Genomic DNA, 20,069 nt, shown 5'->3' with positions numbered 1-20,069 from the left:
GAAAAATGCGGCAATGAACACAGGGGTGTGTATATCTTCAAATTAGTATTTTTGTTTTCTTCAGGTAAATACCCAGAAGTGGAGTTGCTGGATCATATGGTAATTCTATTTTTAATTTTTAGAGGAACCTCCAAACTTTTTTGCATAAGTCGCTACACCAATTTGTGTTCCCATCAAGAGTGCACAAGTGTTCCCTTTTCTCCACATCCTCAGCAACACTTGTTGTTTGTTGTCTTTTTTTATAATAGCCATTCTGAAAGGTGTGAGGTGATATCTCATTGTGGTTTTGATTTGCATTTCCCTGATAATTAGTAATGTTGAGCATTTTTTCATGTGTCTGTTGGCCATCTCATGGCTTTCCTGAAAAAAATGTCTATTCAGGTCCTCTGCCCATTTTTTAATCAGATTTTTTTAAATTAATTAATTTATTTATTTTTGGCTGTGTTGGGTCTTCGTTTCTGTGCAAGGGCTTTCTCCAGTTGCGGCGAGCGGGGGCCACTCTTCATTGCGGTGCGCGGGCCTCTCACTGTCGCGGCCTCTCCCATTGCAGAGCACAGGCTCCAGATGCGCAGGCTCAGTAGTTGTGGCTCACGGGCCTAGCCGCTCCGCGGCATGTGGGATCTTCCCGGACCGGGGCACGAACCCGTGTCCCCTGCATTGGCAGGCGGATTCCTAACCACTTCGCCACCAGGGAAGCCCTAATCAGATTTTTTTATACTGAGTTGTCTAAGTTATTTGTATATTTTGGATATTAACCTCTTATCAGATATATCATTTGCAAATATCCTCTCCCATTTTATAAGTTGCCTTTTCATTTGTTAATGGTTTTCTTTGCTATGCAAAAGTTTTCTGGTTTATTTAGTGGTCCCATTTGTTTATTTTTGCTTTTGTTGCCCTTGCCTGAGGAGACAGATGCAAAAATTTATAGCTAAGACCAATGTCAAAGAGCATACTGCCTATGTTTTCTTCTAGGAGCTTTATGGTTTCAGGTCTTAGATTTAATTCTTTAAGCCATTTTGAGTGTACTTTTGTATATGGGGTAGTTTGATTCTTTTACATGTAGCTGTCCAGTTTTCCCAACAACATTTATTGAAGAAGCTGTCTTTTCCCCATTGTGTATTCTTGCCTCCTTTGTTATAGATTAATTGACCATATGTGTACAGGTTTATTTCTGGACTCTCTATTGTGCTCCATTGATTTTTGTGCCTGTTTTTGTGCTAGTACCATACTGTTTTGATTACTGTAGCTTTGTAGTATAGTTTAAAATCAGGGAGCATTATGCCTCCAACTTTGTTCTTTCTCAAGATTGTTTTGGCTATTTGGGATCATTGCATTTCTATAAAATTTTTAGAACTACTTTGTTCTAGTTCTGTGGAAAATGCCATTGGTATTTTGATAGGGATTGCTATATGGATGTTCATTGCTTCATTGTTCATAATAGAGAAGAATGGAAACAACCAAAATAAGGGGTTAGTTAAATAAATCATGTTATGCCCACATCACAGAATATGTGGCAGCCATTTAAAATGATATAGAAGAATATTTAATAACATCAACCTATGCTTACAATATATTGTTAAGTGAACAAAGCAGGTTATAAGGCAGTTTGAACAAAGTGATCCATTTTTGTTTATATATATAATATATTCATACACATACACACACAAAGTCAATGGCAAAAGACTATCAAAATATTAGCAGCGTTTGGGATTATGGGTAAGTTTAATTTTCTTCTTTATGCTTTTCCATATTTTCTAAACTTTCTACAATGAGCAGCTCTTTTATAGAAAAATTGTTTAAAATTTAGGCACAGCAAACTTTCAGTGAATTTAAAAGTAAAAGAGGACCCACTTATTCCTCCTTAGGTAAATTATTTCCTATATAGGCCCCACCTCACCCTGAAGACTCTCTAAGAAATCCATAGACTTGTGATTCCACATAATTGAAAAAGTGACAACGTTCAATACGAATGTAATGACCGCATGTCAGCACCTTCTGTGTCAGGTGCCTGGCTGAGACAGAAAGGGACTAAAGGAAGCAAGATACAGCCTCTGCTCTCATGGAGCTCACAATCTTGTGGGGGAGGGGAAATGCCTATAAAAGTAGCTATTGTGCAGGTCAACCCTCAGAGGCCCCCTTAGAGGGTGTGCAGTGTTTCGGGGTACAATACTGTGGTCGGGTGGGAGGGGAAAGAGTCCAAAGTTGAGCACGCTCCCGGTAGGCACCAAGAACCATAGCTCACTTAATCTTCTCAACAACTCCTGGAGGATGTTCTGTCCTCCGTACTTTGAGATGGGGAAACAGAGGCCCAGAGGACCGGGGACCTGCAGCAGTGAGGGGAGGAAACGTCCTCACCCAGGTCTCCTCTGCTCTAGAGTCTCATCTTTCCTCTGCTCCAGTGGGTCTTATGGTGTGAGGAATGGACCACCACTCTCTGGAAACAGATGTTCTATTCTGAAAACGGTTCCATGATCAAAGATTTCAAGAAAGTGATCTCAACCCCCTCTAGGAGAGTTATTCAACACATTAGTAGTACATCGAGGGCTCTGAGAGGTCCTGCAGCAAGACTCTTGCAAGAGCATTTTCCACGCTTACTAGACCACTGAACCATATTCTCACGTACCATCTGCAAATCCTCTTGGAACCTGGGAATCTCACGCTCTGTCACAGCACTTCATTCTGATCAGGAGAGGCGGATATAACAGAGAGCAGCTTAGGAGAGGGGAGATTATAGACCCTCAAGGATGACGGAGGCCTCGGCAGGTGCAGGAGAGGGGACAGTTATTATTATGCTTTGTGGGAACAACCCGAGCAGCAGCCGGCGAAGCGCCCTAGATGCAGCCCCGTTGCCCCTGATGCCGGTGGTGGAATGAGAGGACTCATGCATCCCCATCTCCCTGCGGCTGACATGATGCTGAAACCCAGGAAGCCATGAAAAAAGCAAAAGTGACAGCCAAGTCGGTGACAAGTTAATCTCCCCGATGAGGATTTGAACCTGCGTGACCCAAACAGGCACACGATTTGCCTAATTTTCCCTCAAGGGATGTGTCTTCCCTCCTCAAGAAAGTCACTAAGGACTTTCTCACTGTCACTTGTAAACAGCTATGGATAATGTCTTCCCATGATCTCTCCTCTGCGCCGGCCTTTGGATGCTCATTTAACCTAAATGGCTGTGGGCTCCGCTGGGGTCCCTGGAGGCCCACGCCCGCCCTAGACGCAGCCTCCCCCAGCCCCCTCCAGATCCCAGATCGTAGCTCTCCCAGTGTCCAGACAAAGGGCAGGCAGAGGGGGGCCACACACTCAAGGGCTTGCCCTTCAGGACTCCTCCATGGATATGGATACGGGGTTTCTCGGAGGAGGGCCACTGGTTAAGCAAAATTAGGGAAGGTGCACCTCACACATTTGTGCTTATCATTCAAGCACTTGGGAGTCAGCCCTGGGTTTGAATCCCACCTCTGACCTGTACCCTCTATGGGACTTTTGACAAGGGACACAGGCTCTCTTGGTCCAAGATCCTCAGCCATACACAGGAATAGGAAAAAGAGAAGTGGCCGATGTGAAGCACCAGAGACAAATCCTGGCCAACAGCAGGTCTCAACAACAGCTCTGATGATGGTACCTGACTGCGGAATAGACCCTGGCCTAAAAGAGTCCCTGTGGCCAGGGTGAAAAGAGGAACAAACCCAACCCCCAGAGAACTTTTACTCCCAAAGCTCCAGTGCTAACTGGAGATGAGTTCTAAGATGAAAGACCCAGGGTGCCAGCACAGACAGAAAGGTTCACAAAGGATGCTGAGTCTTGAAACAAGAGGGTGATCAAGAGGGAAGGAGGGAGAAGGGAACATCGTGAGCAAATGTCCGGAGGCTGGCCCTGCAGAGTGAGTGTGTTTAAGCTGCCCCAGAGGATCAGAGCAGGGCCAGAGACAGGAGGACAGGGGCAGGGAGACAGGAGCACTGGGACAGGGAGACAGGAGCACTGGGGCAGGGAGACAGGAGCACTGGGACAGGGAGACAGGAGCACTGGGGCAGGGAGACAGGAGGACAGGGGCAGGGAGACAGGAGGGGGCAGGGAGACAGGAGGGGGCAGGGAGACAGGAGGACTGGGGCAGGGAGACAGGAGGGGGCAGGGAGGGACAGGCTGACAGTGTTGAAAGCCAGGCGGCCGCTCGCCCCGATGCCATGGGACATAGGTCCCTCGAGGGCTCCTGAGCTCAGACACAGAGGATTAAAATGGCCATTGGAAGAAATTTATTGAGCCCGTGTGCAGATGAGATGGTGTGAGCAGAGGAAGGAGGACATCTGGGGACAAAAGAGAGCAGTCACAGGACCAAATCCCAGTAGAGCTCACCTGAAAACAACAGCAGCGTTTCGGGGGAAGAAGCATGGAAAACAAACATAGAAACTTCAGCACTCCTCCCCATGATCCCGTGCTGTGGTCCTGGCGGTACTTACTTCCGAGGTGCGGGAGGGCACTGGGACCTGGGAGGGGAGTGGCAAAGCCACTCTAGCCTTATGCATAATGACTTAATTTTTTTAAATTGGATTAATGCCTTACTTGTGTAATGAAAAATTAATTGGAAAAAAAAAAAAACCTAAGAAATCCATATTCCCAGCATTCTAAAAGAGAATTCCTCTTAGGGATTAATTTTTGATTTTTGTGCAGAGGTTTCCACAAATCAGCCAAATGAAACACCAGCATTTCTGGAAGAGTTTCTTTCTGAGGCCTAAAAGGTGCCTATACACACTTCCTCAGTGGCCTGGGCTAAGGGATGAGGGCTCCTTCATTGAATGTTTGCTGAAAATGAACAAACACAGAGGCAAAGCCAGTGATCTCTTCTGTCAGTTAGCTCAGGACTTATCAACTGCTTCTCCAAGCTTCATTTCTCCCAAGCCGCCTCCTCTGAAACCACCTTTCCTTCAAGAAACTGCGCTCTCTCCTTACTGTGAATGCTTCCAAGCCAAACTAGCAGAGGGGCAGGGTTTCCACTGCAGACGAAGTTTCATGGTGCTGTGGTCCTTGGCATCCGATAGAGACATGGGTGCTTCCAAGCAGGAAGCCAGAAAGTCAGCTGGAGCCCCATTTTACGCTCGTGTCCCTCACTGCCTTGTCAAAGGTCCCTTCTGTCCCCTATCATCATCGGGAGAAGAAAGACAGAAGGCTGCTCTGGCTGGGCAGTGATCAGCCACATAGAAGGTGCCAAGGGAGAGGAAAATATGCAGTATTAATATTTAATGTCCCTTTTCCATTTTCCCCTAATAAGCTGAGCGCTACGGCGGGGAGAGCTGATTTATTTTGTCAGCAGTGGAAGTATTTCAAGTATGATGCATGTCACTGGGTCACACAGAACCCATCACACAAAAACACACACTGCGGAAGCATCCAAGGGAAGAATCTTCTGGACTTGATCTCAAAGCCTTTATGCTTCAGGAAGTCTTGCAAATAGCACAGGATTTTGGTGAGAACTGGTTGCAGGACAGGCAGTGGGGTGGGCATTAGGCCACAGGTCTGTCCCCCCCGTTGGTACAAGGTACTGGGGACCCTGGTGGAAAAAGCAAAGGCTTTGGAGGCAAACAGCATTGGTGCCCCACACTTATCCCCCCAGCCCCTATCCATTTCCCTTGGCCCCAGTGGCTTCCTATCTCAAGCCCCTGCAATTCTTTGTCTGAGGGCCTCTGTGGCCATCAGATCTTGTTCTGCCCATTAGCAAGTCAGGCTGGAAGAGTCAGGGAGTTAACTCTTTGGAAAGAACCCTAGACAGATATCAGATGGGATCTGATGGTGAATTAGTACAACTTCTTCATCCTTCTCAGGTGGGCTCTACACCATCTCCCAGACGTCCCCAGATGAATTGAACCCTGAGTGCATAGCAGTAACTTGCCCATTATTGCACTTCGTACTGGCTTCCTCCCTGTCCCCCGCTTCCCATAGCTCCCCCCACCATCTCACTTCTCCAATCCCTTCCCAGTTCTTTGTGGAATCACTACCCAAATAAACTTACACTCAAATTGCTGACTTAGGGTCTGCTGGGAAAACTCTTTCTTTCTTGATTTTCTCATGTGGAAAAATGGTGATAGCAGTGACCATCCTGCTGGTGGTTTTGAGAGCCAAGTGAAATAACACCTATGACAGTACCAGCACGGCGGGAGGTTGGTAGACGCATGACTCACTCATCCTCAATGGGAATGTGGGCTTCTTGTAAGCCAGGCACCACACCCTGATATGAGATGTAAAACAAATCCTCCCTTTATCCCTCTGTGAACATTAATGTCTAGTCCAATCCTTGTAGCATCCTTCACATTCTCCTTGCCATGAGAGGTTAGCACATGGATGAGAAACAAGAGATTGGAAGAAGTGCTAAACAGATGATGGTAGAAAGGGTATCTGCCTCAAAGTCAGATGATCTGGCTGTGTAATGGGTTGAATTGTGGTCCCAAAATATATGTCCAAGTCCTAACTCCCAGTACCGGCGAATGTGAACTAATTTGGAAAAAGGGTCTTTGCAAACATAATTAAGTTAAGGATCTTAAGGAGAGATCATCCTGGAGTGGCCCTTACATCCAATGACAGGTGTCTTTAGAAGAAGAAGAGAAAATATGAAGAGGAGAAACACAGGGGAGAAGGCCAGCCTTGTGGAGACGAAGCAGATTAGAGTGACGCTGCCTTAAGCCAAGGAATGCGTGGTGCCACCAGCAGCTGGAAGAGGCGAGGAAGGACTCTCCCTTAGAGCCTTTGGAGGGAGCACGGTCCTGCCAACACCCTGATTTCAGACTTCCGGTCTCCAGAGCTGTGAACACATTCTTGTTGTTTTAAGCCACCAAGTTTGTGGTCATTTATTACGACAGCCCTAGGAAACTAATACAGGGTGTACGACAGGGTCCTTCCTTCACTACTGAACCTTGGCTCTGAGCCTCAATTTCCTCATCGCTGAAATGGGAGACTTGGAATAGATGGTCTCCAAGGTTCTTTCCTGTGCTCATGGTGAGCAGCCTCTAGCTGGAGGGTGTAGGAGAGGCAGTTAGGGGAGTATCATAGTGTGGATTCCTGGTCTCAAATTATAAAGGCTTAGTTTCAATAGGCTGGTTTGGGCAGAAAATAAATTTACTGGAAGGATGTCAAAGCTGGCTGTGTAGTCAGGATGGGCTAACCGCTGTAAGAAATAACTCGAAATCACAGGGCCTCAGTACATGAAAGTTTCTCCCATGCACCACAGTTCAATAGTCATGAAGGGACCCAGGCTCCTCCCATCCTGTGGCTCTGCCCTCCTCTAAGACCTCATAGTGCTCTCCATTCAGTTACCACCTGGGGGAAGAGAGAGAGTCAGAAGATGACAACTGAGGGATTTTGGGGTTGTTTTGTTTTGCTTTTGGGTGTATTAGATTAAATAGTATTCCCGCCCCCTCCTGACCACCCCCCCAAAAAAAAGATATGTCTAAGTCCTAACCCCTGGTGCCTGTGAATGGGACCTTATTTGGAAATAAGTTCTTGCAGATGTAACTAGGTTAAGGATCTTTGGATGAAATCATCCTGGATTTAGAGTGGGCATTAAATCTGATGATTAGTGTCTTATAATAGAAAAGAGGAGGAGTTAAGACCCAGAGACACAGGAGGAAGCCACATAAAGACGGAGGTAGAGATTGGAAAGATGCAAGCACAAGCCAAAGAAGGCCAAGGGTTTCTGGAGCCACCAGAAGCCAGAAAAGAGGCCTGAGACGGATTCTCCCTCAGAACCTCGAGAAGGAACCAACCCTGCTGACGTCTTGATTTCAGACCTCTGTCCTCAAGAACTGTGAGAAAATACATTTCTATTGTTTTAGCCACTGTTTCTGGTCATTTGTTATGGCAGCCCTGGGAAACTGATACATCAGGTAAGGCCACGAGAAAGCAGTGCGGATCCCTCCTGCTCACATCCCTTGGCCCAAATGCACCCACATGGCCCCATATAACTGCAAGCGTGGGAAGCAAAGCCTGGCTTTGTGTGCCAGGAAAGCACGTGTATGTGTGAGCCCTGAGAGTCTCTGCCAAGTTCAAAGAACCAACTGCCAAGAGGCTGGGCAACCAGAACAAGCCAAAGTCATGCCACAGAACAAGTCCGGTTAGGGCATGGCTGCTGCCGCCACTGAAATTTGGAAGGTGCCGCCGACCTGCTTGCTGCTCCCAGCTGTGGACGCAGCTGTCGTCTCTGGGCATCTCTGTCCTCCACATCAGCTGCGCTCTAGAGTCACCAGAAGGGGTTGCCTTTATAAAAGTACCATTGCTCTCATTCCCCAGCAGTCCTGATTTAATTGGTCTCGGGTGGGACCCAGGCTTTAGTACTTGTTAAAAGCTCCTGGGGTGATTCTAAAGTGTAGGCAGGGATGAGAACAACCATCCTAAGCTGTCATAATATCTGATGTTTCTCAATAAAAAAATTTTCTTGTCGATTATCTCATTTGAAACTCAACCCCAGGAATGATGATGGATTGAGGGCATTGGCCCCATTCCACAGATGAGGAAACGAAGTCCCCGAGAATTGGAATAACTCTTTGATGCTACACAGTCACGTGGAGTGCGGCCAGGATGTGAACTCGGGTCTATAATGCTAAGTCTGCTGTCCCCACTGTGGAACTCTTTTATAACAAGACAGTGGCTACAAAGCTTACCACTCCTTATTAATGAGGCCCTGAACTGATAGGAAGGCATTAGTGAGACCTGAATTCAAAGCATAAGGAAGGTGCCCTTCTTTCCACATCAAATCTCTGACATCTGAAGAGATGTTTGTCCAGCCCTTCATATGTGAGGCCATGGAACATTCTAGGCCCTGTGCCCATGGCCTGCACTCTTTGCAAGGGCTCACAAAGATGCTTGAGATTTGAAATATCTTTGGTTCCAAAATGCTAAATGAGAAGTGCAAAGTAAAAACAAGCAAATGCTTAATTAATATATACGAATGTCATTACGTGTTAAATTTCGTATGCATTAAAGTTTTACAGCATTTGAATACAATTTGAGGTTACGTTTCGTTGCTTTGCTGTGCACAGTTAGCTGTGAAACCTGAGAAACCATGACTAATTACAAAATAAATGAGTTACTCGGAGCCATATCGTTTCCAAAGCAAAATCATAAAAATCCTTCGAAGTTTCTTATAGCGAAAAATAAATTTTGCTGTAACGTGGGTGCTTTTAACATCTTTGACATGATGGAAGGTGGGACTACCAAAATTAGGGCATGCCTGGGACATACGATGGCTCTGGTTGTACGTGATGCCGCGGTGCTCATCACCCCCACCCTAAAGCACGCTGTCCAAGCCTGGTGACAAGACGGACACAGCCACTCCCACAGGCCTGGCCTTCCCTGGCCCTGAGCAGCGACCCCCAGGACCACCGCGACTCTTGGGAGCAATAGAAAGATGTCGTGGGTAAAAATAGGACTTTCTCGGGCTTCCCTGGTGGCGCAGTGGTTGAGAATCTGCCTGCCAATGCAGGGGACACGGGTTCGAGCCCTGGTCTGGGAAGATCCCACATGCCGCGGAGCAACTGGGCCCGTGGGCCACGACTGCTGAGCCTGCGCGTCTGGAGCCTCTGCTCCGCAACAAGAGAGGCCGCGACAGTGGGGGGCCCGCGCACCGCGATGAAGAGTGGCCCCCACTCGCCGCAACTGGAGAAAGCCCTCGCACAGAAACGAAGACCCAACACAGCCAAAAATAAATATAAAAATAAATAAATAATAAATTTAAAAAAAAAAAAATAGGACTTTCTCATCTTCATCATAATTGATTAATGGAAATCTCCATTAGGTATTGATTTTTTTTTTTTTTTTTGGAACATGCTAAGTTCTTAAAGTCTTCTTAAAATGAAGCAATTTTTCATTTATTCTTTTCATTGACTCCTCACACATCCCTAAACGGCTTTCCCACAAGTTCCCTTGCATTACTCACTGCCTACACTTGATTACACTAAATTGGCCTATTTCAGCCCAGATATGGGAACTTTCTGATAGGTTTCCCTTCTCTCCCATCCTTGAAGAGACACCTTCTCCCCTCTCTTCCTTTTGCCCTCTCACTTCTTCCTCCCTCCCTCCCTCCCTCCCTCCCTTCCTTCCTTCCTTTCTTCCTTCCTCCCATCCCCATTACACTCACTCTCTTACTCAGATACAGTGATAGATACCAGGAACACAGAATTTTTAAAGGTATGGGACCTGCCTTAATTAACTGAAATCTAGTGGGGAGGGAAGATAAGGAGAATAGGTATGTTAATAAGTAATCAGAATTTGGGGTCATGCAGATAAGCAAGGGGAGCCAAAGGTATATAGAACAGGATATAGAAACAATAGAAAGAAAAACCAAACCTCTATTTGAAGAAGTCAGAAAAGGCTTTCCTAAAAGCATTTCCTCCCCAGGAACGTGATGTCATTCTGATTCCATGTTGTTTGAAGCTGATCGGGGGAGAAATTTGAGGCAGGTAGACACGAAATGCTGTTGTCTGAAAATACTTGCGTGGGACCCCTGGTCATTTTGTCAGGTTAGGAAATAATGATTTTATGATGTTACTCAATATATTTTATATATGGGTCCATTTAATAAATTCCTCCAAGTACTTGGACCCAAGAAAAGGTTTGTCTTTCCAAAATGAATTGGCATCAATGAGAGTGAGGTCATTAAACAGATTTTCCTTTTTGCCTTAGCTGCCAGGAAGCTCAGAGATAAATTCCATACCTATTAGCAGGGATTACCTCATCCTTAGTCTCTGGTGGAAAATATTACTCATGATAAAAGCTGCTGATCTCTGAATTCCTAGTATGGCCCAACTCACTTGTTTTGCTCAGTATCCTGTCACAGGAACAAGGCTGCATTATCTTTTTTTTAGAAAAGAACACTTCTGAGAAGTTTATATAACTGAACTATTAGCTCTATGAAGTCAGGGATTACATCTGTCTCATGTATTACAGTCATAATTACGTAGGAAGGTTTGGCAAAAGAATTAGTGTTCAACAGATATTTGTTGCATGAATAAGTGGATGAATAAATGAATTAGATAACCATGAAGAGAGAACCATATATCTAAAAGTACAGTCACCTAATATTTCTCCTTGACACTAGTCAGTTGCTGCTCCCTACCATCCAGTAATGTCAGATACATCTTTCTCCAGCACAGCAACAATCATTTTACACCTCCCTCTTCCTCTGCCACCACAAGCACACCACTAAGCCTCACTCGGAAGCTTTGCACTCTTTGCCCTCCTAGTTGAAGGACTGGACACCTATTACTTGTGAGCCTACTCTACATCCCTTCCCTTTGGCTACTGACCTTCCTTTAATCCACGCATTTTCTGGTAGGGATCTCAGGCTCAGGATTCTGTGTCCTCTGCTATGGGGTGGTCTAGAACTCACACTGGTCCCTTGGTAGGCTTATAACACAAGCATAGCCCATCAAAAAGTCCTTTGGGGAAATTTATATAAACACTGGGAAACAGAGGGTATCTCTCAAACTGAGACAAGAATCATGTAAGGCTGGAGTTTCTGGGATCCGTTCTCTCCAACAGAAAGAGAGTTTGCCAGAAAATAAAGCCAACATAGAGAACATCTGGATCAAGCCACACATGAATCTATCACAGTTCTGTCAGTTGATATATTCCTTTTCTTGCGTGAACTAGCTTGAATTGGGCATCTTATTCCTTAATAGTCCCGAGTGAAGATATCAAGTATAAATTCCTAACTCCTCTCTCTGACCTTTGGAAAGAAATCTGCCATACATTGTCATGGATAGGACCACAGGGTTAATCCTCATGGTCTTGCTTCTCAAGTTATCTGGGTGAAGGACCTTTAAAAAAAATTTTTTTCCATCCACATATATCCAACAAAAGAATTATATTCAGAATATTAGAGTAACTCCTACTCTTCAATAAGCAAAAGACTGAAAATCCAATAGAAAAATGGGCAAAACACTTGAACAATCACTTAAAAAAATAAGGATACACCAAAGGCCAATAAACATAAGCAAAGGAACTCAACTTCAACAGTCATCAAGGAAATGCCAAAGAAATTCACAACAAAAGACCATGCATCCTGGTTACGATATATAAATGGGAAAGATCAGCTGAGTTTAATTGCGGACTGACATGTGGCCCACCCACGCAGCACTTGTCCACAGCTCAACCACAGGCAACACGCCACGCAGGTCAACAATACCTAAATTGGTCAATCCCCTGTTCACCAAAGAGAAGTCTGCTGATCACACACTGGGAATGCATATTGTTGCGTTGCCGTAGAAATTTCTAAATATTTAGTTTCAAATTCTGTATCCATCTCATTGCAGAATGGTACCCGTTCCTGGCTGACACCAGTCTGTGGACCACACTAACGCTGCCAGGAGTCAGTGTCCGGAGTAGGAAGACTTGGTAAGTAGAGTCCTTTGCAGAATGAAGCCTTACCCAGGTTTCATTTGGCCCCGTAGGCTACATGTTAATCAAGGGTTTCCCTACTTTACATCAATAGATAAATTTTTAAAACTCCAAGGTGATGCCTGTGAATTTGAGCAGAGATAGAAAGCTACAGCGCACACCTGAGGATACCTTTGTACACATGTGGAAATACGAGGTGATGTCCAGAAATAATAGAAGGGGAAGTGGCTAGGAAGAGGTCAGCTCCTGTGTCGAAATCTCTTCCTGTTACTCTGGATCTCTGAGAACAGTTACTCTGGATCTCTGAGAACAGCATTACTGGTCCCCAGAGAACTGGGTTTTGCACTCAGAAGGTGTGTCTTTCCTCCCCCTAGGGAGTTGGGCAAAGAATCATTTCTATGCTGAGGTCACAAAGGTGTTTCTGCAGAAACCAAAGGGGTGCCCATCCCTGGAGGTGTTTGTATTTTTGATTTCCAAATGCCTCTTCTGATCTTCCTCCCTCTGCTTTTTTCCTTAACCCAGTGATTCTCAACTCCGGCTTCACAGATAGAATCACCTGGAAAGTGTCAACCAATACTAATGCCCAGGTCCCATACTCTGAAGTCCTAGTACATTTGTCTACAGTAGGACCCAGGCATATGTGATTTTGCAAACATCTCCCCAGATGAATATAATGATCAGGGTTGAGATCCTCTGCCTTAACCAAAAGGACTCACTTCTTCCACAGGCAGTTGAGTGTAATCAACCCATCTGTCACCAGCATTTTCTGAACTCCTAATGTGTGCAGGGGCTGCAGGAGATGTGACAAAACTTAGGAGAAGGTATCATATTCGGGATCCTCCGGTGCCATGTTCCCAAAGTGTGGTCTCTGAGCCTGCAGAGTCAGCATTACCTGGGAACTTGGTAGAAATGCAGATTCTCAGGCCCCGGTCTGAAATTTTGTGAGTCAGGCCCAGAAATTTGTGTTTTAAAAAACTCTCTAGGAGCAGGCAAATTCATAGTGACAGAAAGTAGAATGGTGGTGGCCAGGAGCTGGGGGAGGGGGAAATGGGGACTTACTGTTTATGGAGTTTCAGTGTTGCAAGATGAAAAATGTTCTGTGGATGGATGGTGGTGATGTTTGTACAACAATGTGAAAGTACTTAATGCCACCGAACTGTACATTTAAATACGGTTAAGATGGCAAATTTTATTTGGTGTATATTTTACCACAATTTAAAAATAAATATTTTTTAAAGCCCATTGGGTGATTCTGATGTACACTAAAGTCTGGGGATAATTGCTCCAGATGCTGAGAATGACCACTTATTCATTCATCATCATTAGTCATACTTCATGCTTCTGTGCCCTCTGTGGGCCAGAAATTGTCCTAGGCACTGGATAAACATCATCCCTGCACCCTGAGAATTTAGAGTCTAACAGGGAGACAGACATTAAGCAAATGATTGCACAACTCATTATTTCATTACAACTGAGATATGCCATGAGGGTGGCATGGAACAGAGAATGCTGTGGGAGCATATAACCTAGCCTGGGGAGGTCATAAAAAAAAAATCCCCTACGAAAGCTAAAACCTGAAAGATGCTTAGGAGTTACCCTTGTGGACCCAGCATTGCAGGCGCAAGGAACAGCTTTTGCAAATGTCCTGAGGCAGGCATGTATGAGGAACTGAGAGAGGACAAGTGTGGTGGAGCAAAGCAAGTGTGGGAGACAGCAGTGAGCGATGATCTGGAGCAGGAGGCGGGGCCAGGCCACAGGGGGCCCAGTGACCACATCAGGGACTGTGAACTTGACTCCATGTGCAATAGAAGCTGAGTGAAGATTCTGGAGAACCAAAGGAGAAGTGCCCTGGGCTAATGCTCTGAACAATTCTGAGGTTTCCGAGGTGGGGGACTTTATGTATATGTGACTAGGTCCTGGCAACTTAAGCCACCAGTGCCAGGGTAAGAGGAATGAGTCTCATAGTTTAGCCATCTTCTGTCCTCAAACCCTCATACCCAAGTTGAAAAGACAGAAAATGCATGTGCTTAATAATGGTCTCAGTATATTTTGCATTAGTTACAGTGGGCTAGGTTACCTGTGGCTAAAAAAAAAAAATCCCGGTGGCTTAACATAAGTTTCTATCTTGCTAATGCTACATGTCCAAAGGAGGTCAGCAGAGACCTCTGGTTCACACAGTCACTCAGGGACTCAGGCTGAGAAGCTGCACCATCTGTATGTCTCCTTGGTCACTGCAGCAGGAGAAGAGGGAGCTAGGGGATCAGGTACTAGCTCTTAAATGCTTTGACCTAAAAGTAAAACACTTTTCACAATGTGAAATCACTTTGGCTCACAGTGCATTGGCAAGGCTGAGTCCCATGACCCACCTAACTGCAAGAAAATACGTGGGAGCACATTGTAGGTGGCGAGCAATAACTATTTCTATCACACAATAAAATATGCTCAAGAGTGAGAATTTTTACACAGGCACTGCTGAGTTAGAAACATCCCACTCATGATCATCCCAGAAGAGGGAAGAGCTGAGCCTGACTTTCCCCTGAAAAGATGAGCTGTGCCAACAAGGTTCAAGTTTGAGTTTGCCTGATAGCCAGATGCTTCACTGAAGCCTGGTGGTGGAAATGGTCCCTCCCGTTTTGAAGGTGCACATTCCCTGGACAGACCTAGTAAGCTCTAGACCTCAATCGACCACCAAATCCTACATGTTAACACTGCAGGGATAAGGCCTTTGAGATCATTTCATCCAACTATCTCATTATGCGGGAGGCACCTGAAGTTCAAAAAGAAGTAACTTATCCAAGTCAAACAATGAGTTCATGACCAAGCTAAGAATACAGCCCCATCTCCTGCCTCCCAGTGCACTGTCTTTCCTACCCCAGAAGATAAGAAATAATATACATAATTTCCAAACTTTACGGAAAAAAATAAGTTGAACCAAAACTCAAAATTTCTATTTTAATATATTAAAAAAGAAAATAACAAACATCAAGAATTTACAGCCTGTAGAAAACATAAAATAAAGTGTCAGGAAAAAAAAGCTTAAATATATCCATGATCACAATAAATGTGAATGGATAAAATTATTTTATGGGACGTCTAATACTTTCAGATTTTTTAAATCTAGCTTGATGCTATCCACATTTCAAACTAGAAACAAAATGACATGAAGAGGTTAAAAATGAAAAGAATGATAAAAGATAAACTAATCAAATGCTAATAAAAATAGAGTAGGTATGGTAATATTGATATTAGACAAAAGAAGAATTCAAAATGAAAAGCATTAAATAAGACAGGAGGGAGGTTAGCTGTTTTCCTACTGAAAACAGTTACGTGGTTCTAAAAAGTCAAAATACATGTTAGCTCAGGAACATCAATATGGCAAAGATATAATGGAAATATCTGTGAACTATGTGTTTATGTTGGGGTGCTTGTGTATGTGTGGGTGTGTGTGTAACATACATATATGACTGTGTGATCAAAATGCTTTTGGAAGTAAATCCATCCCACTAACTTTTGTAAACACCCAGCTATGGTGCTATGCTGGGCCTTAGCTAACTGTCCCCCTGGAGCTGACCATCTAAGCTGGACAACTCAGCCACAGGTGTCTACACAGAAAAGCACCCATCCCAAGAAGCTGGGAATCCTGCCAGTGAGAAAGCCGACTCATGAGAGCTCGGCATAGAAATCAACCTTGGGAGGGAGGAGATTACCCCAAAAATGGGGAGGAACAATTCCGCTGCATCGAGAAGTATGGCTCACAGAATCAAGTTCTGCTGCTGATACCATGGTCAGGGCTGCAAAGCCCTCCAGGGAACCCCCAGAGCTGGCAGCTCCCCTTAAGGGAGAAAATGGCTCCCTGGACACCTGGCTGGGCCCTGTAGGACCCCAGCTGCAGAGAAGTTTTTTCATAGACCTGTCGTGCTGGGTGTTTCCAAAGCAAATATCCCTGAGGCCCACACTAGCTAGCTGCATCTGTTTCCCATTTTGAGGAGCGAGTCCTACACACCAGTTTGTGAAGAACTCCTCTGAAGGGAAGAAAAGAAACAGCCTCCTACAAACACCCAGCTAGCTCTGCCCAGGACCTGTGGCTTTATCACAGAGCACATGGCATTGGTGGGCCCGACGGCGTGCTGCTAACGAGAGCTCCCATCTGTCACGGCCCCATGCCTGAGTCTTAGTGGGGACCCCGCTAGCCCCTGGGTGTTTATGGCATGGGCCACTGGCTGCGGCTAGTTCTTTATTTCTCAAAGCATCAGAGAGCCTCAGAGCTGGCTGCTGGGGGGTGGGATGCTTGCAGGGGGTGTGGGAGGGTGGTTGGACGGGGGTGAAGGAGGCGCAGGAGGTGGAAGATCGTTTCCTTAGTGGAACTCCGGGTCGGATCAGAGCTGCAGCCGCTGCCGGGGACTCGACTGCACGGCCCCGTGTCTTTGGTTGCCTGGGAATGTCCCTCGTGCAGCCCAGCATGGGGACCGCTGAATGCACTGCGAACATTTTTGGCAGGCTGGCCTCTGGGCTGGGCTCACGTTCATTAATCTGCCTGCCATCGACGCCCCGTGAAAAGAGGAAATTGTTTCATGCTCACCAAGAGACAAGGGGAAAGGGCTCGGAGCAGGAAGAAGGCCCAGGCTTGGCGTGCTGCGGCGTCACCCACAGAGCAGGCCAGAGAGAGCAGCCTCTATGGGGAGCAGGCCAGCCCTCCCCGGGGAGGACCTTGGAAATCTTGCAGCGCGGCTGTTAATTAGCCCAGTAATGGGCCCTGGCTGGAGCGGCTCTGGCTGAAGCTTTGGGCCTGAAACAATCAGGGCCTGTATTCTGACAGAGATAACAAAGGGAGGAAGTGGGGGGTTGGGGGGTGAGCATAAAGGAAAGCGTGGACAAGAGGAAATACCGAGTACAAACTGCTGTAATGAATTTTAAAGGCAGCCTTCTCAAGGTAGGAGAACGCTGGAGTGTCACAGAGCCTGTGTTGGGACCTTCCTTTCAGTACACTGGGAAGTGACAATCACTGAGGCTGCGTACATGGAGGTACATGGACCGATAGCGCCATGTCTATGGAAGCAGCCCCAGCAGCAAGCAGAGGCCGGAACGAGGGCTGTGTCCTTTCTGCATGCTTTTGGGCAGACTAGAGCTCAGAGATGCAAGGGGCAGGCCCATCCCAGTTGACATCTGGGTCCCAAATATCAGGGCTAATAGGGGAAACAGTTGCTATTTGTAATTCCAAAGAGATTCTTAATGAAAAGAAGGCCCTGGTTCTGCTGAGGACCTGAGTTTGGAGAGCTTCTTTGGAAAGGAGCTGGGAAGAGCCCAACTGCTCTTTGTAACAAAGGGGAAAGAATACAGAGCTCCCAGGAGCAAAGCAGGTGGAGGGAATGGGGCAGAAAGAGAAGAGGAGGTAGACAAAGATGGCAGCTGGGTGGCACGGTCCCAGGCCTTCTCCTAATCTTCCGTGAAATCAGCCAAGCCCTGGATGCTTGGCTGTGGATGTGGGTGGATTTGGGGCAAACCAGTGAAGAGACCATTGCAGGCGGATGTGGGGCAAAAAGACCACATGTGTGCAGATGCTGGAGGTGAAGGAACAGACATCACCTCAAGGGTTTTGAGGATTTGCAGCCCTGGATCTCCAAAGGACAGGGAAGCCCAAAGTGGTCTATGGGTCACACGAGGGTCACTGGATGGTGACAGACCCCATTCCTTGGCCACATACCTCTTCTCAGTGCCTGTCCATCCACCTGAACATCCAAATGCATTCTTCATGTCCTTTCCCCCCACCCCATTTTTTAAGTTAAAATTTACACACAGTAAAACTCAACCATTTTTAGTGTACAGTTCTGCGAGTTTTAATAAATGCATACCACTACGTAGTCATTATAATTATCAAGATATAGAACATTTTCATCATTCCAGAAAGTCCCCCTGAGAGCCTTTGAAAATCAAGCCCCTGGTCTGTTTTCTGTCTCTATGGTTTTGCCTCTTCCAGAATGTCATATAAGTGAAATCATATGGCATGTAGCCTTTTGAGTGTGGCTTCTTTCACTGAGTGTAATGCATTTGAGATTCATCCAGGTTGTACCTACCAGGGATTTGTTTCTTTTGATTGCTGAATAGTATTCCACTGTGTGGACAGATCATAGTTTGTTGGTTTATTCCTTAGTTGAGGAACATCTGGGTTGCTTTCTTTCATGTCCTTTTGATCTTGTCTTTTGTGGAACATTTTATTGGTGGGGATTACAAAAAAAGTAAGCCCAGCCAGACTTTGGTAATTCCTCTCCTCCTCAAGAGATCTAAGTTAGCTTTCCAGGTCTGTTTCTTCATGTAATATCTTCCTCCCAAACTTAGTGTAAATAACTAATTGTATGACTTACAAAGAGACTTTGTTTTTTGTTTTGTTTTCTTGTATAATAGCTTTGTTGAGAGATAATTCACATACCATACAGTTCGCCCTTTTAAAGTGAACAACTCAATGGCTTATTAGAATATTGACAGAGTTCTGCATCCATCACCTGAATCAATTTTAGGACATTTTTATTACTGGAATTTTTAAGAGCCCACACCCCTTATCTGTCACCTCCAGTCCTAATCTATGTTCAATAACTATAGATTTATCTATTCTGGACATTTCATAAAAATGGAATCCTACAATATATGGTCTTTGGTGTCAGGTTTCTTCCATTTAGCGTAATGTTTGCAAGTTTCATCCACGTTGTCACATGTATCAGCACTTCATTCTTTTTTATTGCTGAATAATATTCCATTTTGTGGATGTATCACTGGTTTATCCATCCATCTGTTGAGGGACATTTGGATTGTTTCCACTTTGAGGCTATTATGAATCATGCTGCTATGAACATTCATGCACGAGTTTTTGAGTGGTTATGTGTTTCCACTATGAAACTAGGAGTAAAACTGCTGGATTATATGGTAACTCTATGTTTAATCCTTTGAGGAACTGCCAAACTGTTCTCCAAAATGGCTGCACCATTATATTGATATATTCCACAAAGGTACTTTGAAAGTGTAAAAGTATAATGCAAATGGTTACAATTTAATATTACTCATTGCAATGGCAAGAATAACATTTGGTCACTGTAATAATTTAGATTGTACTAAAGTGCCTAAAGTAACCCGACCCCTCCTGTCCCACTAAACCCCACAGAGAAAGAAGCACTGTAAACAATTTGGTATGTAGTCATCCTTCCTTTTTCCTTCCATCAATACACATATACAAAATTTATATATTGATACTTTTGCTAAAATGAAAATGCATTCTTACTAGACACGACTCTTTCTTTTTTAAACTGTGGTAAAATAAATACAACATAAAATTTACCATTTTAACCATTTTTTACAGTTCGGTGGCATTAAGTACATTCATATAGTTGTGCAACCATCACCAACCATCACAGACCTTTTTTCATCTTGCAAAACTGAAACTCTGTACCTGTTAAACCATAACTCCCATTCCCCCTCCTCCAAGACCCTGGCAACAACCATTCTACTTTCTGTCTCTATGAATTTAATTACTCTAAATACCTCATATGAGTGGAATCATACAGCATTTGTCCTTTTGTGACTGGCTTATTTCACTTAGCATTGTGTCTTCAAGATTCATCCATGTTGCTGCATATGTCCGCATTTCCTTCCTTTTTAATAATCTGTATCTATCTATCTATCTATCTATCTATCTATCTATCTATCTA

At 45.0% G+C, this 20,069-nt stretch overlaps 1 long non-coding RNA gene across 3 annotated transcripts in view; it reads right to left on the bottom strand.

The window, feature by feature from the left end:
* LOC309636000 overlaps nucleotides 1–20,069 on the bottom strand; it is a 127,436-nt gene that overhangs the window by 35,431 nt on the left and 71,936 nt on the right. The window contains exon 5 of one of the 3 annotated variants that reach the window (XR_014249163.1): nucleotides 12,678–20,050. The exons of the other annotated variants lie outside the window; for them this stretch is intronic. This is a non-coding gene — a long non-coding RNA (uncharacterized lncRNA). Of the gene's footprint in view, nucleotides 1–12,677; nucleotides 20,051–20,069 lie in introns of those variants that run through there. 3 annotated transcript variants of the gene reach the window in all.

The sequence above is a fragment of the Balaenoptera borealis genome (assembly GCF_965194805.1).
Source record: "Balaenoptera borealis genome assembly, chromosome: 10".
NCBI classification, from domain to species: Eukaryota; Metazoa; Chordata; class Mammalia; order Artiodactyla; family Balaenopteridae; genus Balaenoptera; species Balaenoptera borealis.
Note: the sequence above shows the minus strand (reverse complement) of the source record. Positions and strands in the feature narration are given on the sequence as shown.